General features: G+C 35.6%; 1 protein-coding gene and 1 long non-coding RNA gene across 9 annotated transcripts in view; one reads left to right on the plus strand and one right to left on the minus strand.

Annotated features, from left to right (window-relative positions):
• LOC115223434 (tight junction protein ZO-1) overlaps positions 1 to 26,666 on the minus strand; it is an 832,981-nt gene that overhangs the window by 491,991 nt on the left and 314,324 nt on the right. The window lies entirely within an intron of this gene.
• Positions 4,100 to 14,852, plus strand: LOC118767627. The gene is made up of 3 exons (XR_005003548.1): positions 4,100 to 4,110; positions 9,810 to 9,815; positions 14,568 to 14,852. It is a non-coding gene; the product is annotated as an uncharacterized LOC118767627 (long non-coding RNA).

Genomic DNA, 26,666 nt, shown 5'->3' on the forward strand with positions numbered 1-26,666 from the left:
CCAACATATAACAGACAATAAACCTGATTGAAGCAACAGTAATATATTATCATACCCCTAATATATATTTCTGCTAAGCAAGCAATGGAGCCTCTAAGCAACTACAACAGTGCCAGTTAAAACATTATCAGCAGCCGCAACAAGATATTTCCATCTAACAAAAGCAATAACAACAACAACAACAACAACACCCAGATATTTCTGTCTAAAAGCCTCTATTATCTACAAGTTGTCTCTTAATTCTTATATCAATATTACTTTTAATGTTTGTATATCAAACACGTTCAGAATATATCTTAAAGAATGAAAGAATATATCCTCGAGACAAAAGTCTGCAATGAGAAACCTCTATGTAGTTCTGAAATCTCTTAGAAATAGCAGCAAAATCTCTCACAGATTACACCATACCATCATTAACCCTTCAGCACATAAACCAGCCATATCCAGCCAAAATATTCTACCTGTGTTTACAGGCTCAAACTGGTCAGATGCAGCTTCTTACACCTGCCCCGCAATGTCATTTTAGAAATAAACAGTCACATCATCAAAATCTCAATGTTTCAAGATAATGCATGATATATTCTCTCTTTACTCTTTTTACTTGTTTCAGTCGTTTGACTGCGGCCATGCTGTAGCACCGCCTTTAGTCGAGCAAATCGACCCCAGGCATTATTCTTTGTAAGCCTACTACTTATTCTTTGTAAGCCTAGTACTTATTCTATCGGTCTCTTTTGCCAAACCGCTAAGTTACGGGGACGTAAACACACCAGCATCAGTTGTTGAACGATGTTGGGGGGGCAAACACAGACACACAAATATATACACACACACATACATATATATATATACATATATACGATGGGCTTCTTTCAGTTTCCGTCTACCAAATCCACTCACAAGGCTTTGGTCGGCCTGATGCTATAGTAGAAGACACTTGCCCAAGGTGCCACGCAGTGGGACTGAACCCGGAACCATGTGGTTGGTAAGCAAGCTACTTACCACACAGCCGCTCCTGCATAAATAAATAAGCATTACACTTGACAGTATAATCTGACAGTATAATCTGAACGTTAAAGAGTGAAAAGTGATAAATGGTTTGAATAATGTAGTTTTAGACACACCATTGTCTGACAGATCTAAAAATGGATAGTCACACTTAGTTCCAGCATTGTCTTAGGGCTAAGCAACAACAACAACTAAAACAAACTACCAACATATCATATTAAATTGAGCACTAAAACACTTAAGAGAGGTAAGTGTTACAACTTTAATTAATCTACATTGTGCCAGTATCAAGGAGATGTTAAACATTGTTGAACAATGCTTTATATCAAGGATCAGCAATTTCTTTTTTTAAGGGCTCCCTTTGTTTTTTTCTATTTTAAGATTTGTCATTGTCCACATGTATCTTATATCTTCAGTATATTAAAAGACTCCCCTGCCACAGTCCATATCCTCTGATTTCACCATTGACAATGCTTTTGTAAGCAAAAATTAAACAAATCATATGCACAGGAGTGGCTGTGTGGTAAGTAGCTTGCTTACCAACCACATGGTTCCGGGTTCAGTCCTACAGTGTGGCACCTTGGGCGTCTTCCACTATAGCCTTGGGCCAACCAAAGCCTTGTGAGTGGATTTGGTAGATGGAAACTGAAAGAAGCCCGTCATCTATATGTATATATATGTGTGTGTGTGTTCTCCCAACATTTCTCGACAACCGATGCTGGTGTGTTTACGTCCCCCATAACTTAGCGGTTTGGCAAAAAGAGACTGACAGAATAAGTACCAGGCTTACAAAGAATAAGCCCTGGGGTTGATTTGCTCGACTAGAGGTGGTGCTCCAGCATGGCTGCAGTCAAATGACTGAAACGAGTAAAAGAGTAAATCAAGACATGGAAAACTATGAGAAAGCCATCAACTGCTCAATGGCCACAAGCATGTTTTATCTTTTACTTATTTCACTCATTGGACTGTGGCCATGCAGGGGTAGAGCCCTTGAAGGGATTTAGTTGAACAAATAGACCCTATTATTTATTTATTTTTCAAAGCTTACTACATACTCTACTAGTTTCTTTTGCTAAGTCTCTTAGAGAGATGCAAACAAACCAACACCGGTTGTCAAGCAGTGGTAGAGGAAACATAAACACACAATGAACTTTCTTCAGTTTCCATCTGCCAGATCCACGCACAAGGCTTTGGTCAGCCTGGAGCTATAGTAGCTGACAGTGCCACACAGCAGGACTGAACTGAAGGCCACATGGTTGAGAAGCAAACTTCTTAAACACACAGCCATCTCTCTATATATAAACGGCAAAATTTCTATCTGTGTGTGTGTGTGTATCCTTTATACAAATCCACAATTTTTCAGTTAGAGGGCTCGCACTTTCTATGGTCATTCAAAACCGTCCAAGGGTGGTCATGCACATCTTTACATTTCTCCAGTCACCCCGCAAAGCCACTAAAAAAAATCAATGGAAGTGACTTTTTTTGTGAATTTTCTATCCATAACCCAATCAAAATGCCTGAAACTTGATACGCCAATTGAATGCCAGCTAGCTGTATGTGATTGGTTGGAGATCTGGACAGTACTCGCGTGTATGTGCGCATGCTCGCAGCTGTATATGCATGCACTAGCACTATGACCCAGCAACGCCGGGTCATAGTGCTAGTACTTGTTAAATTTTTTAGAAAATGTCCATAGGACCGAGAAAACAACTCAAGAACCATCCCACTTGTGGCCACAGCACCAAACAAAAACAAAGGAAATAACTGAAAGTAAAAATATAAAAAATTTCATGGTCTGATGTACTGGAAGCCTAATCATCATCATCATTGTTTAAGATCTAGTAAGCCATAGGGATGCAATGTGCTGCATACCAGCTTTGACAACATGAGGCAGCAATGTGTGTCAATTTATATATTAAAACAACAGTACATTCCTACCTATCTTTTGTGTCATGCTAAGGAAATTAACTTAACTAGAGGAAGAAAGAAACTGGTAGTAGTTAAGGCGGCGAGCTGGCAGAAACGTTAGCACGCCGGGCGAAATGCGTAGCCATATTTCGTCTGCCGTTACGTTCTGAGTTCAAATTCTGCCGAGGTCAACTTTGCCTTTCATCCTTTTGGGGTCGATAAATTAAGTACCAGTTACGCACTGGGGTCGATAATTGACTTAATCCATTTGTCTGTCCTTGTTTGTCCCCTCTGTGTTTAGCCCCTTGTGGGTAGTAAAGAAACCGGTAGTAGTTATGGCAGTAGTGGTCAGTTGTGACAGCGTTGATAATGGTGAATAACGATACAGGCAGTGTGGAGAGAAATAAAAAAAAAGTGACTAGCAGAAATAGTGGAATCGGTGAAGAGATAAGGAAACATAAGAGAAAAAAGTGAGAAAGAGGATTCTAAGAAACAAGAGGCTAAATAAAAGCTGGAGTTAAAGTAAACATGCTAGAGAAAGAACAGAAAACAGAAAGTCAGAAGTAATACAGAGATTTAAATATGAAACTGGAAGGGAGGAAGAATTTGAAGAAGTAGTAAAGTATGGAACATCACTATACGCAGGAGTGGCTGTGTGGTAAGTAGCTTGCTAACCAACCACATGGTTCCGGGTTCAGTCCCACTGTGTGGCACCTTAGGCAAGTGTCTTCTGCTATAGCCTCGGGCCAACCAAAGCCTTGTGAGTGGATTTGGTAGACGGAAACTGAAAGAAGCCCATCATATATATGTATATATATATATAAGTGTGTGTGTATATGTTTGTGTGTCTGTGTTTGTCCCCCCTAGCATTGCTTGACAACCGATGCTGGTGTGTTTACGTCCCCATCATTTAGCGGTTCAGCAAAAGAGTCCGATAGAATAAGTACTGGGCTTACAAAGAATAAGTCCCGGGGTCGATTTGCTCGACTAAAGGCGGTGCTCCAGCATGGCCGCAGTCAAATGACTGAAACAAGTAAAAGAGTATATCTTTAGCTATCTCATTCTCTCTCTTTTCCCCTTTGTATGAAGTGTTTTTGAAATGTATGTTAGCATAAACAATAAAGGTGTGATCACTATGCAAATGAAAAACAAGCTAAGTTTGTATGTGTGCATGTGTGTGTGCCTGCCTGCCTGCATGTGCATGAAGGCTAAATGTGATTCAAAGTGTAACTGAAAATGCAGTCATGCAAACATGTTTGTAAATATCACAAGATAATTGTTGCAATTATAAAATCCATTGAAATTCATGGAATTTCTACAGGTCTTAATTAATAACAATTATAAATAGTATAATTGTAATTATACTATTTATATGTAATTAGTACATATTGTATATATTGTTCTTATGGTTAATATTAAATACTTAGTCCATAAGATATATATATATATATATATGTATTGAACCACCCAGGCTTACATGGAGGGTGAACGTTCAACAATGATGATGATGATTGAAATGAATAAATTGAATGTTGCTATCTGTCCTTGTAACTGAACTGGATGTTTCTCTGGATATATAGGATAAATGATTCATTGGCTATTAAATATATGAAATTGTAAATATCAGAAAAATAAGGTTTTAATTATTATATGTAACTATATTATTTCAAGTATAGGCACATGTACTTAAGAGATTGCATGTATTATAAACTTATACAACTATAAGTTTATAATATATAATAGATTGTGCGGATTACTCTTTTACTTGTTTCAGTCATTTGACTGTGGCCATGCTGGAGCACAGCCTTTAGTCGAGCAGATCGATCCCAGGACTTATTCTTTGTAAGCCTAGTACTTATTCTATCAGTCTCTTTTGCCGAACCGCTAAGTTACGGGTACATAAACACACCAGCATTGGTTGTCAAGTGATGTTGGGAGGACAAACACAGACACAAACATATACACACACACATACATATATATATATATATATACATATATACAACAGGCTTCTTTCAGTTTCCGTCTACCAATTCCACTCACAAGGCTTTTGTTGGCCCAAGGCTATAGTAGAAGACACTTGCCCAAGGTGCCACGCAGTGGGACTGAACCCAGAACCATGTGGTTGGTAAGCAAGCTACTTACCACACAGCCACTCCTACACCTATAATTGTTAATTATTGTGTATAATTATATTTGTAGTAGTGTCTAAATGGTGTATACTAAAGTTCATATTATTCTTCTCCTTACAACATTGAAGAAAAGATTAGTATGAATTTGCAAGAAGAGTATGGACTTTGTCGTACACCATGACAACTCCAGAGACATTTTAGAGACATCCACAATGAAGGTTCACTAAGCTCCATAGCAACAATAAGAACAACATGTCAAAAATAATCAGCATGCTTAATATCTGAAAAGTTGAATATATTATGAAGGAAAAGTATTACTATCTCATAAGCAAAAGTAAAGGTGTGTGGTTAGAAAATTTGTTTTTGCGATAACAACATAGTTTTGGGTTCAATGCCATTGTGCAGCACCTTTGGGCAAGGGTCTTCTATAACCTGTAGTTGATCAAGGCCTTGTGAATAAAATACGTGTGTGTGAAGGAGTGTTACCATATGTCTTTGCATTAACACTGCTTAGATAACAGTGATGCTTGTTTACTATCAACCCCTGCCTAAACAATATATCCCATAGCTTATTAGTTTGACATGCAAAATCCAGTGGAATAAAAAGAACCTAAAAAAGAAAAGCAAAGGTTGGCAACAAGTAGGGCATCCAGCCATAGAATACAACCTCAAGAAACCTTCCAACCCATGCCAGCATGGAAAAATCAGAAGTAAAAAGGATGATCATAATCATAATCATCATCTTACTTTATATTTTACCTGACTGAGAAATTATTTCAGAATATCGTTAAAATAAAAAGAACATTCTTATAAAGAAAAAAAATTATTTATCTATTTCAAAATATGGTTTCTCTTAATTAAAATACACATCTAGAATTTATAATTTAACATATTCATCACTATTTTAAAATCCCAACAATTTTTCCTCTTTCTTTCTTTCTTTTTCCGTGTTAATTTTACCAACTCATATCTTGTAACATTTTTACATCTTAGTGCCACAATCAATTCCCAGCACACCGAGCTCCATCTATCCTTAATAAAAATGATCAGTGATTCATAAGAATAACTGAAATGAATATATTATGAAATTAAAAGAGATTTCTCAGTAGTCCGTGCAGAAAACATGGATAGAATATAAATTATCTTTTTATTGTAATAGCAATTCTGTATTTAAAGTTAACCATCATCTTCTCAGTAAATTTTACAGTGCTAGGATAAAGATGATTACTGCAGCTCAAGAAACAACCAGTTAACAAGATTTTTGTTCTCTAAGTGCTAAGAAATAAATTATCTGAGTGAAAAATAAAAGTATTACAAAAATGCATTGCATTTTTTAATTTGGGATTTGTAAAACATTGAATGAGAAATTTACATCTATAATGAAGCACTTTAGAAAAATCTTCGCTCTATTTCCTTGTAATACAATATTGATTTATTCATGAAGAAAGAAAAGTTTTCTTAAATCTTCATATAAAAAAAAAATTGTGACAGACAATACATGTCTCATAAACCATAAAATATGACAATTATGAATTACAGAAGAAGGAAATTTAAAGTGCACCATCCGAACGTGGCCGATGCCAGCGCCGCCTTCACTGGCTTCTGTGCCGGTGGCACGTAAAAAGCACCATCTGAACGTGGCCGATGCCAGCGCCATCTTGTCTGGCTTCCGTGCCGGTGGCACGTAAAAAGCACCAACCGATCGTGGCCGCTGCCAGAATCCCCTGGCACGTAAAAAGCACCCACTACACTCACAGAGTGGTCGGCGTTAGGAAGGGCAACTGGTTGTAGAAACACTGCCAGATTAGACTGGAGCCTGGTGCAGCCTCCTGGCTTCCCAGTTCCCCGGTCGAACCGTCCAACCCGTGCTAGCACGGAAAACGGAATTTAAACGATGCTGATGATGATGAATTGTGTAGCACCTTGGGTAAGTGTCTTCTATCATAGCCGCAGGCCAACCAAAGCCTTGTGAGTAGATTTGGCAGATGGGAACTGAATGAAGCATGTCATGTGTGTGTGTGTGTGTGAGTGTGTGTGTGTGTGTGTGTGTGAGTGTGCATACGTGTCCCACTACTGCTTGACAAGCAGTGTTGGTTTGTTTATGTTCTCTTAATTTAGTGGCTCAGCAAAAGAACCAGGTTTTAAAAATAAGAACTGGGGTCAATTCATTCGACTAAAACCCTTTGAGGTGATGCTGTAGTATGGCCAGCATCCAATAACTGAAACAAGTAAAAGATAAAAGATGTTTTTTTTTCCCCCACTTTTCATTTTAACCATTTTTATTCTCAAAAAATACTTTATATTATTCTTTTGCAGTGTCAGTCACTGGATTACAGCCATGTTAAGGCTCTGCATTCAATGTGTGTGTGTGTGCCTGTGTATCTGTGTGTGTATTTTTATATGAGTGTGGGGGTTAGAACTGGTACATTAAATCAGAAATATCCTGCAATACTACTATTGTCCTGAATTATCTACCCTTGTGTTAATATCTAAATTGCATTTTGTAACTTAAAGGAACAAATAAAGATCCAGTGAAAGAGCTGAGGCCAATATAAGTGACTAGAACATTTCAAAATGTTGCCACAGTATGGTAACAATCTAACGACTGATCATAATAAAAGAATAACTATTTTTTTAAATGTATTTCTAAGGACTACATTACTTAATACATACTATATTTCAAGATGGTAGTGTGTGCTTTGAGGACAATTTGGCTGTTGTTATTAGTAAGTATAACATCTTTGTAGAAGATATCCAGATTCTGACAGTAGAGTTTCTTTTCTATTAAGTCCAATTAGCAAATCATTCATAAAAATCACTTTATATTCACTGCAATAAGCTAGTGAACAATGCATAAACACAACACCATTTAAACCATTTTCAAGGCAATTGGCATCACCACACATTTCTTCCCTTTTCATTCTCACTCTTTCTCTCTCTCTCTCTCCCTCTTACTATTATTATCTATAGAAAATTGTTTCTTTGTTATCCATAATAAAAATGACAAGATTCAAAGTTTTATTCCAAACAAATTAACACAACATTGACAAACAAAGGAATAAAAACCTTAAAGATTATTACAATGACAATTTTCAGAAGAAAAATTTGTTACAAGTTCCTTAAAAGAAAAAAAAAAAAAAGAAAAAGAAAAACAAGCCAAGCCAAGACAAGATACATCATGAATTTAACAGCAAGTTCCACTTATGTCTGAAAGTCTGAAACAGCTTTCATTCAGTATTTTTCAATTATTCAAGACAAAGTTTTTTTTAATTTTAATTTTTATTTTTGTTTATATTTTAAAGTACTTAATCATTTTATTTGACATGAACTTAAAATCAATTTGATTTCATTATGAATTTTCTCTAAAAATCTGATAGAAAACTCACAGTATATTCAATTCAATTGGATATCACTGTTATTTTAAATTTAGACTGTTTTTAGTTGCGTCCAAGATGACAAGTTATTCAGCAACAATATATAATAGCACAGTAATATCTAGACTATCCCCAAGGGGGCTATATTTTAATATATTCAAGTTAGAATTTCAATCAAAATTTAACATGAAGCAAGGAAAGTTCCTATTTCAGCCTTTTTGCATCTTTTGTATTTGGTTGAATTATTTCTGCAATAAACTAAGCAATTTGTTGTATTAGCTAAGAAACATCTGCTTAAGTAAATGTTTAATTTGATGCCGAAAGGTAAACAACAGGTGAAAAACTTAACGCAGTTCATTTTTAATAAATCCTTCAAAATTAAATTGAAACTGTGGATGTTAGATTATGAACATTACAGTATTATATATGAATATATATATATATATATATATATATATATATATATATATATATATATTTATAGGGTGCAAAAAGAAACAAAAAATTGTTGTTGCTTTTCTCCTACTTCCTCTGCTTTCTTTATATAACATGCATGTATGTGTGTGTGTGCACGCACGTATGCACGTGTCATCTCATTTCAACATCCATTTTTCCATGCTTGTCGAACAAAATTTGAAGGCAGATTTTCTACAGCCAGCTGCCCTTCCTATCGCCAGCCTTTACTCGTGTCCAAGCAAAATAATATTTCCCCCATGGTCAAACATGTTTTCACTAGAGATACTGGAAACAAAAGACAATGCTTGTATGGTAGTAACACTCACAACTACGATAGCGAGGGAGAAGATGGGGAGTCAAGTAGGAGAAGATGCAGTATCAACCCATGATAGATCGTTAGCTACTACACACATTTTTTTCTCTCCTTGTTTTTTTTTCTTTGTATCTTTCTGTAGAAGAGCGTAGGCTCGAAACGTAAAAAGACTTTTTCTATTCCTGAGCGCCATACTAATACATCTGTTTGTCTGTACACCACCTGCCTTCGTCTTTTGTTTATTTCATAAACTTTCACATTATATATGGATGCCGAAAGGAGAAGAAAGGAAGATATGCCAGAGCATATCTTCAGGAGAATGCATAAAGGTTGCCAGAATGCAATTCCACCCACTCAAGCATCATGATTCAGGAAGAAAGAGTAGGATTAAGGGCGTCAGAGGTATAGAGAAATAAAATATTCAATATAGACAAATCAAGTAGTTTCCTCTCAGTAGTGAGTGTCATGGCATATTGATCAGAAAAGATAATGAGAAGATAAGAGGATCCATAATAGGCACAGAAGATAGAAGAATACATGGTGTGTGTGTGGAAGCAGGGGTTAGAAATGAGTGTATAGAATGGCCAATAGGCAGGAGTGATGCCTGTATGAAACAATAAGACATGGGTGGGATGTATGTACTAAGCTTGTGTGAGAAGCCAGGTCTTCTGTAGCACCATTTATTGCCAGTTGACACAATCCTTTGTTATATCTTTTGTCAGATATAAGATCTTGATATCGTTTATCATCATCTTAACAGAAGTCTTTTACAGGTATTATTCATTTTCTACATTTCACACCTATGCAGCTGTCATCTTCGATACCCATCACATGTTCAGATCAGATCACTGCAGTCTCATCTCTTGTATAATATATATATATATATATATATATATATGTATATATATATATATGGGGGGGGGTGTACCTTTAACCTTTACATTGTCAAAGTAAAAGGGTTAAATCTAATAATACCAAAAGTCTGGTACTTATTTCATTGGTCTCTTTTGTTGAACCTCTAAGTTATGGGGACATAAAGAAACCAACACCAAGTTTCTTGCAGTGTTGGGGGACAAACACACACACACATATATAAACCATCCAACCCATGCCAGCATGGACAATGGACATTAGATGATGATGATGATATATATGCAACAAACTTCTTTTAGCTGTCATCTACCGAATCCACTCACAAGGCTTTGGTTGGCCTGGGGCTACAGTAACAGATGGCTAAACCATGTGATTGAGAAGCATACCTCTTACCACACAGACATGTCTGTGCCTACACATACACACACACACATATATATATATATATATGTACACACATATTTGTACACATATGAATATCCATGGATATACATAACTCCCATAACCATATATATACGTGTATGTGTGTACATACACATGCATATATATATATATATATATATATATATATATATATATACAGCAGTAGCAACAGTAAAGAGGAATTTTGATTATATATATATATATATATATATATATTATATATATATATATAATATATATAGCTAAGTAGGTAATGGGTAACAAGATAAAATTTGATTTCATAAATACCAAAACAACTATGTATCATAAATTTTAAACAACACATGTTAAACGTTATTCCAGATCAGCGACACAATCTTCTGCAAGATAGAATTAAAGAAATGACAATGTAAACAAGAGATGGGGAAAAAAAAAATAATAATAAAATGACAAGCCAGGCATAAGATGCTTCACTTGCAATTACTATACTTTTGTTTTCCTTTAAAATCATTATTGTTATTGTTGTTGTTGTTATTGTTATCAATATCATCATCATTGTTATTGCTATTATTATTATTATTATTATTATTATTATTATTGTTGTTGTTGTTTCAGTGTTGTTATTGTTTGGTAAGTGATTTGAATAGAGACCTTAGAGTGTTACAATTGAAACAATTGCTTTGTGGAGATGTCACAATAGATATTTTGGAAAACATGAAATAGTTGTTGGTATGGCTGCATGGTTAAGAAGCTCACTTTGTAACTATGTGGTTTCAGGTTCAGGCCTTTTGCATGGCACTTTGGAGGAGTGTCTTCTACTATATATCTCTTAGCCTTGTAAGTGAATTCAGTAGATGGAAACTGCGTGTGTAAAAGCACATTGTGTGTGAATGTGTGTGTACATGCATATCTTGCATGTGTGTCTTTGTGTTTCCAACACCATTTGACAACTGGTGTTGGTTTGTTCGTGTCTCTGTATCTTTGCAGTTCAGTAAAAAAGAAACCGATAGACTAAGAACCGCACTTTAACAAAGAAATTCGAAATTCATGGGGTTGATTTATACAACTAAAACTCTATCAACGCTGTGCTCCAACATGTCTGCAATCCAATCATCATCATCATCATCGTTTAACGTCTGTTTTCCTTGCTGGCATGGGTTGGACAGCTCAACTGGGGTCTGGGAAGCCAGAAGGCTGCACCAGGTCCCAATCAGATCTGGCAGTGTTTCTACAGCTAGATGCCCTTCCTAACGCCAACAACTCCGTGAGTGTAGTGGGTGCTTTTTACATGCCACCAGCATGGGCCAGGGGAGCTGGTATTGGCTATGATCAGATGGTGCTTTTTACGTGCCACTGGCACAGAAGCCAGTCAAAGCGGCACTGACATCGGCCACATTTGGATGGTGCTTTTTACATGCCACAAGCACGAGGGGCACAACTACAATTTCCATTTGATTCTAATTTGATTTGATTTTGATATTAATGTTGATGATGATGTACTTGACTTAATAGGTCTCCTCAAGCATGGCATGTCGCCCTATGATCCAAGGTAGTTTTGAGTGGGCTGGTTATGCAATGCTGGTGTGGTTACAGCTGTAAACTCACTATATTTGCCAGGTCTTCTCAGTCACAGCATATCTCCAGAGGTCTCGGTCTTTTGTTATTGCCTCTGTGAGGCGCAACGTTCGAAGGTCATGCTTCACCACCTCATCCCATGTCTTCCTGGGTCTCCCTCTACCCCAGATTCCTTCAACTGTTTGGGAGTAGCACTTCTTCACACAGCTCTCCTCGTCCATCCACAGTACATGACCATACCAATGCAAACGTCTCTCTTGCATGCCACATCCGATGCTTCTTATGTCTAACATTTCTGTCAAGGCACTTACACTCTATCATGTGTGCACACTGACATTACACCTCCAGCGGATCATGCTAGCTTCATTTCTTTCAAGCATATGCATGTCTTCAGCAGTTTCTGCCCATGTTTCACTGCCATGTAGCATCGCAGTTCGCACATATGCATCGCACAATCTACCTTTCACTCTTTGTCACCAGTAGGGGTAGAAGCTTTCTGAACTTTGCCCAGGCTATTCTTATTCTAGTGGTAACACTCTCTAAGCATATATATGACATCCCGTTTTACTTGTTTTACCTTACAGTGTTACTGTATACTATACAAACATGTATCAACCTTTCATCATACACCCACAACCTGGTCACTGATACTCAACCCTACAGATTAGTTAACAATGCTTTTTACAAACCAAAACAAAGCCTGAATATATTAGCACATGCGCGATCTGTGTGTAAAGTGTGGTATATATGACTATAATTACTCTACCAACATGAATCTCAGTAAATGAATCTCAGTCGTTTTCTCAATGAATTTTCCAGCGGTTTGACGCACTGAACTACTTACTTACTAGAATTAGTGTATAAGTGGCTGAATATTCCACAAACACATGGATTCTTGATGTAAATCTTAGGAACAATCAGTTTGACACAGTGTGTAACAAGACTTTACCTTTTAATTATAGATAAAGTCTATCTGGCATGCTTCAAAACAGTTTCTATATCAACTGTATTCTCTAGGTACAAGTTAACATAACAGTTGAAAAATATAGTGTAAACATTCAAATATCATAACTATGTGTCCAAATCCTGCTGCATTTCACATATATTTTTAGCTGTGAATATTGATGAAAAATTTAGCTTGTATGCTGAAATATACAGTAATCTCAGTCAAAAAACACTGCTCGACTTAAGGATATGGTTTGAAACATTTACCTAAGGTGCTGTATGTTATGACCAAACACTGGATGTATGTAGTGGCAATGCAAACTTCTTAAAATAAAAATGATGCCTTTAACTACAAAAATATGCCAAGAAGGAAAGAGTAGATAGAAAGAAGTAGCCCTACTGGAGCAACATTCTCAGTAATTATCCATTTCTTAAATATCCCTTTCCATTACCATATACTGTACCTTGTATGTTGGAATACAATATACATAGTACATCTAGTATGTCATATAATATATAGTGTGTCTAGTATGTAACATACAGTATATCTGTTGTGTTATATATAGTATATCTGATATGTAATATCAGAACCACACTAATACCTTAGGAGTGAAATTTAGGATTTCTCGGTTTTCTGTGAATCGATTTTGATAAAACTTTTTCCAGCTGGTTTGCACACTATGGCAACACCATTGATAAGTTTTCGTTATTTTGTGTAATGGCCTTTTTTTTTTATTTCAGATTCTTCAGTTTTTGGATGAACCATGCTAATAGCTTTTGAATGAAAATAGCCCATCTAGACATTTTTTTTTTTTTTTCAGAAAATGAAGAGTAATGATACATATTAAGTATACATTGAGTATATATTTAACAGAAAATCATAATAATATTATAACATTTATTGACATAATGGAATTATTTAGCCACATGAGCACCAAGGAAGAAACAATCTAATTGTGAGACCTCCAAGACAGTGACAGCTAGGGATTTAAGGAATATTGGCTGCAGGTTACATGGGAAACCTGGACAAACAAGCTAAGCCATTTTCACCACCTACAAACTTCCTAATGCATCAAAAACCACCAGAAATCATATCCTTGGGACCATGGCTTCCATGCAAGAATCCCTGAAACTGCTTTCTCACAAGTGTTTCAGGCTTCAATGGGCCCAAAAGTACAAGGATGTTAGACATGAGTTGTGTTCTGTTCACTGACAAAATCAGGACGACCCTTGAAAAACCCGACAGTTGGGCAAATGGTTGGGTCTGTTTTGGAGATGAGTGTCACCAACGTTTACGATGTCAACAACAAGGTGGAGTAGTCATGTTGTGGGCTGGTATCATTGGGGACAGACTTGTTGGGCCAGTCAGGGTACATGAAGAGGTTAAAGTGACCACAGCCTGTTGCAATCTCCTGATGGAGGTCTTGGACCACTGGCTAGATGACATACTGCTGTCACTTCTAAGGAATCTCGTATTCATGCATGACAACACGCCCTCTCATTCTGCCAGGACCAGCCAAACATTCCTAAAGTCTTACGGCATACAAGGTGAAAGGTTGATAGAGTGGCCACTAGCATCTCCAGATCTCAACCCTATTGAAAATCTTTGGCCTATCATTAAACAAGATGTTTATGCTAATGGATGCCAACTTACATCAAAAGATGTCTTATTGGCAACCATCAAAGCTGCAGTTGAGGAAGTCTAACTTGCTACTATTAAGAAATTGACAGATTCCATAACTAATCGGGTTTTTGAAGTTATCCGTCGAAATGGCACTCATGTGGCTAAATAATTCATTATGTTAATAAATGTTATAATATTATTATAGTTTTCTGTTAAATATATACTCAATGTATGCTTAATATGTATCATTACCCTTCATTTTCAGGGAAAAAAAATGTCTAGATGGGCTAATTTCATTCAAAAGCTATTATCATGGTTCCTCCAAAAACTGAAGAATCTGAAATAAAAAAGAAAGGACATTACACAGAATAATGAAAACATAACAATGGTGTTGTTATAGTGTGCAAGCCAGCTGCAAAAAGTTTTATCAAAATCAATTCACAGAAAACCGATAAATCCTAAATTTCACTCCTATGCTATTAGTATGGTTCTGGGTATGTATCTGATATATAATATATAGTACATCTAGTGTGAATTGTAGTAAATTTGTTGTGTAATATATAGTATATCTAGAATGTAATATAATGTATATGTTGTGTAATATATATCTATATCTGGCAATAAACAGTAAATCTTATATATAATATACAGTATATAACTTATAGTATATCTGGTATGTGATATATCCAATATCTGATAAGTAATATATAATACATCAACTATGTGATATTCTATTATCCAACATCCTCTTCCTTTCCATAAGGAGCAGTCCACTAAAAAAAAAGGGATGTTTTATATTCAATAATGGCCAATCTGCTTTCACCATTTAAGCATTATCCATAGCAACATCAACAGTTTCAGTAAATTGAACATTGCATCTTCATAAATCCAGATTAATTATGGAAATGCAATGTATGTCTTTCATAAAGACTGCATTTGAACAGGCAGACACGCGATTGCACATGAATGATGACAGTTGAGCAAAGAAGTACCAAGCAAACCAAGTGGAAGAACCTGCAGGAGAGGAAGTCCAATGAAGATGTAGAAAGCAGTAACAAAGGCTGATCTCAGAATGCTACGCCTCATAAAGGAGATTGTGACAAGCACTAAGACAAACTGCTAGAGAAGAATGGACCAACCTATGCAAACATATAAAAACTGACATAAAATGATGATAATAATAATTCTCTTTATAAAACAGGCAGATTATTGTTCTCAGGAATTGCTGCAGAAATGTTCTTATCATGACTCCTGTCAGCAAGTCTCCTCAAGCTGTGGTAATACTATTTTCAGTCTTTCAAAATATTCTCTACATCTCCAAAGACAACAATCTTAAATTCCTAAAGTTTCTGTTTTTTGTGTGTGGATTATACAAGAAACAATGGACAAATTTGGTTCACATATAAAATAATAAAACTTGTTCTCAAAGTACACACCAATAGCTACAATGTGTGTGTGTGTGTGTATATATATATATATATATATATATATAACAATAAAAGGCTTCCAAATAAGGAAGCGTTGTGCCAGAACACAAAAAGGGATAAATTCATGAAAGGAATGAAAATTAAAAACATTTACAAATTTGCTTGATATATATAATATATATATATATATATATATATATATATATATATATGGTTGTGTGTGTGTGTGTATATATATGTGTGTGTGTGTATGTGTATATATATAGTGTGTGTGTGTGTGTGTGTGTATATATATATATGTGTGTGTGTGTGTGTTGTGTGTGTTATATATATATATATATATATATATTATATATATATATATATGCATGTGTGTGTATGTGCATATATATATATATATATATATATATATATATATTTATCAATTTAGGGTAGCAAAAAATTCAGTAAAAATTTATCGCTACCAGCGGCCTAGTGGAAAAGAGAAAATAGTCAAAGACTAAATATGTATAAATATAACAATTTAGGAATGGCCTAAACAGGCCATTCGTCCACCCGAAAGAGCAGCCAGAACTCAAACCGCCAAGTAGTGCAATTCGGAAATAAGGTGAAAATTTTAAAACGTTTACCCTAATTCATCTTTTATACGATGCATCGTTTCGGTGTTTTTAATGATAGACCAGCTTAATTAAATTAAATTAAGCTAGTCTACCATAGGTCACACTTCATCAGTAAAAGAAACCTGGGAGAGACGAATATACACGAGGCGACTGTATCAATGCCTCGGGAATATCGGTCTTAAAATTTTCAAGACTAACGCATTCGCGCAAAACTTATCGGCAGCAAATATAAACTGCCGATTCAATCTCAGAATTAGTCAGAAAATTATCAATTAATCAATTAGGGTAGCAAAAAATTCAGTAAAAATTTATCGCTACCAGCGGCCTGTGGAAAGAGAAAATAGTCAAAGACTAAATATATATAAATATAACAATTTAGGAATGGCCTAAACAGGCCATTCGTCCACCAGAAAGAGCAGCCAGAACTCAAACCGCCAAGTAGTGCAATTCGGAAATAAGGTGAAAATTTAAAAAATTAGGGTAAACGTTTTTTTAAAATTTTCACCTTATTTCCGAATTGCAATACTTGGCGGTTTGAGTTCTGGCTGCTCTTCTGGTGGACGAATGGCCTGTTAGTTTAGGCCATTCCTAAATTGTTATATTTATATATATTTAGTCTTTGACTATTTTCTCTTTTCCACTAGGCCGCTGGTAGCGATAAATTTTTACTGAATTTTTTGCTACCCTAAATTGATTAATGATAATTTTCTGACTAATTCTGAGATTGAATCGGCAGTTTATATTTGCTGCCGATAAGTTTGGCGCGAATGCGTTAGTCTTGAAAATTTTAAGACAGATATTCCCGAGGCATTGATACAAGTCGCCTCGTGTATATTGTCTCTCCCAGGTTTCTTTTACTGATGAAGTTTTGACCTATGGTAGACTAGCTTAATTTAATTTAATTAAGCTGTCTATCATTATAAAAACACCGAAACGATGCATCGTATAAAAGATGATTAGGGTAAACGTTTTAAAATTTTCACCTTATTTCCGAATTGCACTACTTGGCGGTTTGAGTTCTGGCTGCTCTTTCGGTGGACGAATGGCCTGTTTAGGCCATTCCTAAATTGTTATATTTATATATATTTAGTCTTTGACTCTTTTCTCTTTTCCACTAGGCCGCTGGCGATATAAATTTTTACTGAATTTTTTGCTACCCTAAATTGATTAATTGATAATTTTCTGACTAATTCTGAGATTGAATCGGCAGTTTTATTTTGCTGCCGATAAGTTTGGCGCGAATGCGTTAGTCTTGAAAATTTTAAGACAGATATTCCCGAGGCATTGATACAGTCGCCTCGTGTATATTCGTCTCTCCCAGGTTTCTTTTACTGATGAAGTGTGACCTATGGTAGACTAGCTTAATTTATTTAATTAAGCTGGTCTATCATTAAAAACACCGAAACGATGCATCGTATAAAAGATGAATTAGGGTAAACGTTTTTAAATTTTCACCTTATTTCCGAATTGCACTACTTGGCGGTTTGAGTTCTGGCTGCTCTTTCTGGTGGACGAATGGCCTGTTTAGGCCATTCCTAATTGTTTTATATATATATATATATATATATATATGTATGTATGTAGTGTGTGTTGTATATATATATATATATATATATGTATGTGTGTGTATATATATATATATATATATATGTATGTGTGTGTATATGTGTATATATATATATATATATATATATATATATATGTATATGTATGTATATATGTATATTTGCTGCCCTTATATAAGTGATGCTTAAATAACCAAATACAACAGTATAGATCATTCTTTTGTTTTGCATCTTGTCTTTTTTGTTCCGTTTCTATTTTCAGGCCATCTCAAATAGGATCAAAAAGTTAACAAGTGTATGGTAAGGGGAGAGGTGAAAGTTAGTAGCTTGTGGATCGTTCTAAACAGCTATTAGATGGAATAGCCATCATTTGTACAAACACTACTTACTAGTACTTTTTCAGTAAAGAATTCAAATTTGGGTTTTGTCGATATCGTTTATCATGTTAATAATAAATCTCTCATTGTTTTGAACACAGCTTACTCTCCCTTTCTTTTGCTCAACCCACAAAAAATCAGTAGAGAAAGGCAAAATATAATACAAAGAAAAATAGAGAGTAAGGGATATGTATCATGATAACATACATAAAATGATCATAATGTAAGTATGTCTATGTATGTAACCAAAACTCTAAACAACCTTTCAGAGCAATCAAACGATAGTACTTGTTTTAACAGCCCTGAAAGGATGAAAGGCAAAGTCGACCTTAGTCGAATTTGAACTCAGAATGTAAAGATGAATGAAATGCCACGAAGCAATTTGCCCAGCGTGCTAATGATTCTGCCAGCTTGCAACCTTTACAAGAACTAGTATATACAAATTTACTTCTCATCTGTTATATACTTTATATATTCTATCACCTTTGGCATTTCATCCACCTAATTATATCTATAACACCTATTTACTTTTGCTTCTATCACCTTACTAGCCTGCTTATTCATTTATACAGCACACAAAAAATAGGGACGATGTGTGCTTCCCCACGGACAAGTCTGGCAGAATGTTGATAGACAGTCTGCTGAGCTACATCATCAATATGAGGGAACCAATGATACGAGAGTATGAGGAGAGAGAGAGAAGATCCTCGATGCTCATATGATGATGTGGTCAAACATCCTAGGAACAAAAAAGCACACGGCCAACAACTTCCAGGCCACTAATAATGACATCCCAGCACTGTATGGGCTCTGCAGGGACCATATGGTGACCACTGACCCAGTGACAGGACCACCAACGAGACCAGTCTGTGGAGCCAACGTTGCCGACAACTGCTGGATCTCCTACGTCCTCTCTATGATCCTATAACCTCTGATCAAATGTCCCTGGATGTGTGCAACAGCACAGAGGACCTCCTCAGCAGAATCAATGAATGCAACCATGTCTATGGCCTGAAAGGATGCATAATAGGCAGTATGGATGTCTTATCCTTATACCCATCCATTGATGTTGATTTTGCTGATCAGAAATGTGTGGAGGTAATCAGTGAGAGCAACATGGAGTTTTGTGGTGTTGACACAGAAGAACTGGGCCTTCTCTTGTGACTGACATGTGACAATGATCACTTAGATGAACATGACCTTAGTTGTTTCTGCCCCACTAGATCAGTAAAAAGTAAATCCCCTATTATAACCTCTATGGCCAAGAAGACCTCTGGGGAGAGATGGAATGAGTGGACCAGAGCTATACAGACCCCTGTAAACGATGATCAGGTTAAAAAGATGGTCGCACCTGTGGTGGGTGGGAGTACCAAAATCACACTCAAGGGCCACATATTTAAGTTTAATAACAAGATATATTATTTCTTTATTGCCCACAAGGGGCTAAACACAGAGGGGACAAACAAAGACAGACAAAGGGATTAAGTCGATTACATCGACCCCAGTGCGTAACTGGTACTTAATTTATCGACCCCGAAAGGATGAAAGGCAAAGTCAACCTTGGCGGAATTTGAACTCAGAACGTAATGGTAGACGAAATACCGCTAAGCATTTCGCCCGGCATGCTAATGTTTCTGCCAGCTCGGCGCCTTAATAACAAGATATATGCCCAAGAGGAAGGTGCAGCCATCGGTGTCAGTATTGCTGGCGATGTAGCTAACCTATTTATGGTATGGTGGGATAGGAGACTCAAAGATGAATTAGCAGAGAACTCCATAAACCTAACCATGTACTCTCACCAAAGCACCCCTACAAGACAATGTTCATCTGGAAGCTAACACTATGGAGAGTATCCAGCAAATAACTAACTCCATCTGCCAGACTATTAAAGTAATGAGAGACTACCCTAACAAGCACCTGAACACTGGGGTTGATGCAATTGACTCATCCCCTCCTCCAAAAAATTACTGTCCTTGTGGCAAAATTTGAAACCTTTATTATTATTATTATTATTATTATTATTATTAGTAGTAGTAGTATAGTAGTAGTAGTAGTAGTAGTAGTAAAGCAGGAAGATGTCAGCATCATTAGCATGAAAGACAAAATGGTCAGCAACATTTCTTCCTGCTATTTACACTCTGACTTCAAATCCTATCAAGGTCAACTTTCATGCTTTCGGGGTCAATAAAATAAAATACCAGCCATGTACTGGGGTTGATATAATCAACTGGCCACTTCCTTCAAAAGCTTGCTAACCTATCAAGGTCAACTTTCATGCTTTCAGGGTCAATAAAATAAAATACCAGCCATGTACTGGGGTTGATATAATCAACTGGCCACCTCCTTCAAAAGCTTGCTAACCTTGTAACAAAATTTGTAACCACTAAAGGATGAAAGGTCAGTTTTGTCTTTCATCCTTTAAGGGGGTCGATAAAATAAATATCAGTTGATTACCAATGTAATCGACTTACCCCAACCCCAACCCTCAAAACTGCTGGTTTTGTGCCAAAATTGGAAATTATTATCATTATTATTATTTAGTAGTAGTAGTTTTTCTTCTTTCAATTTTGTTTCTATTCCTTGCTGAGTGTCTTCCGAACTCCTAGAGTAAAGAAACTAACTGTGTACATTGATGATAGGCCATTTAACTAAACACACCAAATTGTTCATTTTCAAAATGAAATGAAGTTAGGTGGAAAAAATAAATATATAAATAAAATGCATAGGTATTATTATTATTATTATTAATAATATTATTATTATTTACATTCTTTCCTCCTTTACCTCAATCCATTTACACACTTATTTACAATAGATCTTCCAACATTATCCTGTTCTTGTTTTGTTTTCTTCTTTTTGCATGTGTGTGCTTCCATAATTTATACGTCTTGCCCGAGTTTTTCTTTTCTTTTTTTTTCAAAGATATTTCCTTATTTTTCCACTTGCATTTTTATTTATTGATTAACCTGAATTCTTTAAAATCTGTAAACCTTTTTTTTTTTTCAGAACAGCTCCTCTTAATTTAAAGTATTCATTTCGCTTTTTTCTACTTTTTACCTGTTGTTCTTTTTTGATAATCAACCATTAAGCCATTTTTAGAATGCTTGAATCATCTCATACATTTAGCTAGCCACAATTATTCCCTCACTCAACAAACTCACAAAAATCTTGTTATACATGTTATTATTCAAAGTTATTTCTAAGTCATGTCTCCCAGGAATTGATTCTTTCATTGTAGTAGGATTGCATAACATTCTTCTCTCTTTGTCTCTACATGGGATTTAATTCAATTTTAACTCATTTTAATCTAACCAATTAAATAAGTATCTTAGCCAAACCACACAAAACCAACTCGTAATTTACTTAAGCAGTGATAGATAAATACCATTATTAATTGAATTCACTTATTAACTAATTAATTTATATATTTATTCATTTCTTCTTCTTTCTTAATGCCTGTCTCAAAAATTTTGATATTTAACTAAATGTCTTAAATAGATTTAACTTACATTTCAATATCTATCTTTTAACATTATAAATATAAACTACAACATTATTCACTTTTACTAAACTTAGTCTAGCAAATTTTCCATCTGAAAATAACGGCCAATTCAAATTATTGCTTCCTACATACTTAATTTAATGTATTTAATGCTTATGGATTTTTTTCCACTCACTATATATGAATCATATTGTGCATTATATATATATATATATATATATATATACATCACCCTTCTTTAAGCAAGCTTAGCCTTCTTCTCCCTTTGCTTTTAACTATTTATATTCATAGACAACTTCTAGATATTTCTCTAGTGTTGGATAATTTTGTCTTGGACAGAAACTGAATTTTCTAAATCTGTAGAATTCATTTTAATAGAAATACAAGGTTTCACATGTGTGTGCGTGCATATGCATATATAAAATTCAATACACAAATACATGTGTGTGTATGAATGCACACAACTATGGGTGCATTTACAACTTTAGCATGCAAAATATATGTGTGTTGCCAGTCAGAACTTCGAAGTCACTGTCTACTTTTTCCCAGTAGAAGTTGAATAAACACACTCTACCGAAAAATATTGAGTAATCCTTCATTTTAATATTAAATTGCTTTTGTATATAACTGGACATAAAAACAAAACATTAACATGCATGCATGTATGTATGTATGAAGGGGGAAGGTAATTTATTTCTTTTATAAATATATAGGCATAGGAGTGGCTGTGTTGTAAGTAGCTTGCTTATGAACCACATGGTTCCAGGTTCAGTCCCACTGCATGGCACCTTGGGCAAGTGTCTTCTACTATAGCCTTGGGTTGACCAAAGCCTTGTGAGTGGATTTGGTAGATGGAAATTGAAAGAAGCCTGTCGTATATATGTGTGTGTGTATATAAATATATATATATATATATATATATATATATATGTATATATGTGTGTGTTTGTGTGCCTGTGCTTGACAACTGTGTGTTTATGTCCCCGTCACTTAGCGGTTCGGCAAGAGAGACTGATAGAATAAGTACTAGGCTTACAAAGAATAAATCTTGGGATTGATTTGCTCTCGACTAAAGGCAGTGCTCCAGCATGGCCACAGTCAAATGACTTAAAAGAGTAAAAGAGAGTGTAAAGAGTATATATACATATATATATATATAATATATATATATATATATATATATATATATATATAATACAACAGTATGCTCTATATTTTTGATAAGGACAAAAATCATGTACATCTGTGATGAACAGCCACATATATATATACACATACACATGGCTGTACAATTACATTGTTTCACAACCAGGTGGTTCCTATGAATTCATAGTATGCATCTCTCCTTTAAGTACTTGTCTTAACGCCACAACCTCTGGTCAAACAAAGCTTGCTAGTGAAATTTGGCAGATGCAAGCTGTGCTCTGTTGAGATACGTAAAGAAGTAAGTATCAAACAAAGTACTGGCATTGATAAAACTGACTATAACCCTTCAAGGCACTACCCCAACAAAGCCGCACTCTAAGAACAGAAACCAATAACGTATACATGATATTCACTGGAACCATGATAAGTGTCAATATTTTACAAGTTCTGACTTTGACTTGTTGAATTAAGCACACTTAATTAATGGCTATTGAGGGAATCTATTGAAAATCTATTTATCTACAGCTATACTTGTAATGGAAACATCATTACATTCTCATATTCATCAACTGATATTGTTCTCATCTCTGACTACTGAGATCATTGTTCTCACTTCTGATCAAGTAGACCTATAATTGAAAACATTCCAGCCATGACCATCATGTCTTTGTTAGGTATAAGGCTACTTGCCTCCCAATACCTGGCATAAAGCCCCTCCTTCTCTACAACTCCACCACACACACACTCAGTTGAGGAGTTCTTCATCTTTGTATTTGTCATGGAAGTTACTTGGTGACCTCACTAGTGCTGGTGTCACAAAAGAAAAGATAAAAATATCCAGAACACTCTGTAAAGTGGCTGGCTTTAGGAAGGGCATCCAGCTGTAGAAAACAATGCCAACACAGACACTGGAGCTTGTCACGGTTCATTGAGAATTGCCAAGTCATCCAACCCACACCAGTATGGAAGACAAACATTAAATGATGATGAAGTTATTCAAAGAAAAGTGGATCCATCATCATTTAATGTACTTTTCTGCGCTGGCATGGGTTGGATGGTCTGACAGGATCTGGTTAGGCAGAAGACTGTACCCTACTTTGTTGTCTGTTTTGGCATGGTTTTTATGGCCGGAGGCCCTTCCTAAGATCAACAACCCCACAGTGTGGACTAATATGTCCACACAGAATTGTTAGAGTATCGGATGAAAATGCCTTGCAGTATTTGTTCCAATACTTTACCTTCTGAGTTCAAATTCTGTTAAGGTCAACACTGATTTTTCATCCTTCTAAGATCTATAAAATAAAGCACCATTCAAATACTGGGGGTCAATATAATCAACTGCTCCCTAACATTTTGATGTTGTGACTATGTAACTCATCAAATACAGAAATGTTTCAGCTTTGAAAGATAAAAGTTTCAGTTTTGATAAGACTTAAGTTGATGCCATCAATTTTATTAGGAAGATGCTAAGCATTCTTCTAAGAGTTCTTGCTATAATTCAATATATATTATTTCTACACACTGACGGCATACGAAAGTACAAACTGAATAGCTTCTCAGACAGTCTTCGTCAATAAATATTAAATGAATTGGTGCAGCTATCAATTTGTAACACATTAGAGCTGACATATAAATTTGTTATCAATTCAAAGTTATATCTATCAAGTGTCAGTTAAAGCTCTGTGTACATGAGTGCAGGTAATGGTTAAGAAATTCACTTTGTGAATGCCAGAGTCTCAGAGTTCCATCTTGGGCACTGACTTTGATCATAAGCCAGTGTATCAGATGAAATGCTAAGCAACATTTTGCTCATCTTTACATTCTCAGTTCAAATTCTACCAAGGTCAACTTTTGCTTTTCATCCTTTTGGGAGTGATGAAATAAGTACCAGTTGTGCACTGGGCTCAATGTAATCAACAAGCCCCTCTCTCAAAATTTCAGGCCTTGCGTCTAAAGTAGAAAGGATTATATTAGCATACACACATGATGTATGATGCGGGTGACAAGACCATAACCCACACCACCCGATATTTTAAGCATCTCAGAGGTGATTCATGATGGGCCAGGTGCTTTCCCTGTCTTCATATCCTTAATTGCTTTATCTACCTGGGTACTGTTGATTTGGATAGCTGGTTCCTCAATTGGATCAACCTTTGGCAGACTCTCCTCCTCCCATTCATTCTCCACATTCAGCAGTCTTTCACAATGGCCTCTCCAAGCCTCTTTCTTTTCAGAATCATGAAACACAAAGGCACCATCATCCATGCGGACACATTTCTCTCCTATGACATCACGGTTTTCTCTCACACACTGTCTTGTAATCTGAAATATTTCAGTTCTTTGGTCCTCACATTGCTGAACATTGGCTATATACATCTGTCTCTTGGCTTCCTTTTTGGCTATCTGATGCATTCTCCTGCTACCCTGTCTCTTCCAGGCCTTTCAAGCCTGTTTCATTGCTCTAATGGCCCTGTCTACAGTATTGTTTCACCACCATGTTACCCTGGGTCTGGAATGGACATTGGTCTGTAGCACTTAGCAAGCTGTCTCGCAGGAATTCCCAGCTGCCTTCTCTGTCACAGGACTGTAGCTCCCTCCTATCATCAAATTTCTTGGTAACGATATCCCTAAATCTCTGAAGGGTCTGTAAGCTTTCAAGTCCTTTTCCAGATTGGTCTGCTTTTTGGCATACTTCTGGCCTCAAGTCTAAAGTCATTAATAACTAGGGCCATATTACACTGGTACTCTGATTATGAATAAAAAAAAGAACTCAATCCCCCAACTACATTCGTTCTTTTTGTTTTTTGGAAGTTATAGTGTTGTTTAAGGAAGATTTGGCTGCTATTTCTCGACAGTCAAGAGACCATGTAAAAACCATATTGTCTTAGCTTTGTCTTTGTTGATTTCCATGAAAATAGACATAATATTGCAACTTCCAATATACTGGCAATGGACACTTTCAATTGGCTAAAACAACTCATCTTTAAATGCTTGTAACTTCTTTATGATGAATTTCTAAAAAACAATGAATGCAATTTTCGTCATCAGTATGCAAAGCTACATCGGAACAACATTTTTTTTTCTTTTTTGAAAATAATCTGGTGAAAATTTGTAAAACATGAAGTGGTTGGAAGAAATTTAATAAAATCCAAAAATATAAAAAAAAAAAAATTCTTTAAAAACCCCTCATGGCAGTACTCCAGCATGACCACAATCCAAAAAAATTAAAACCAGTAAAAGAATAAAAGAATAGAAATATTCATTTTATTCTAAATAAGTGACAAAGTTTAACCATCTTCCATTGTGTTTGTTGCATTACTCTAAAATATTGAAATGTTTTTAAAGTTGCCATCAATGAAATCACAATTTGCCAGACAGAAAACATTTGAAAGCATTTAGCAATAGTACGAGTTCTGAATTAA

Source organism: Octopus sinensis, linkage group LG23 (assembly GCF_006345805.1).
Source record: "Octopus sinensis linkage group LG23, ASM634580v1, whole genome shotgun sequence".
Taxonomy (NCBI): domain Eukaryota; kingdom Metazoa; phylum Mollusca; class Cephalopoda; order Octopoda; family Octopodidae; genus Octopus; species Octopus sinensis.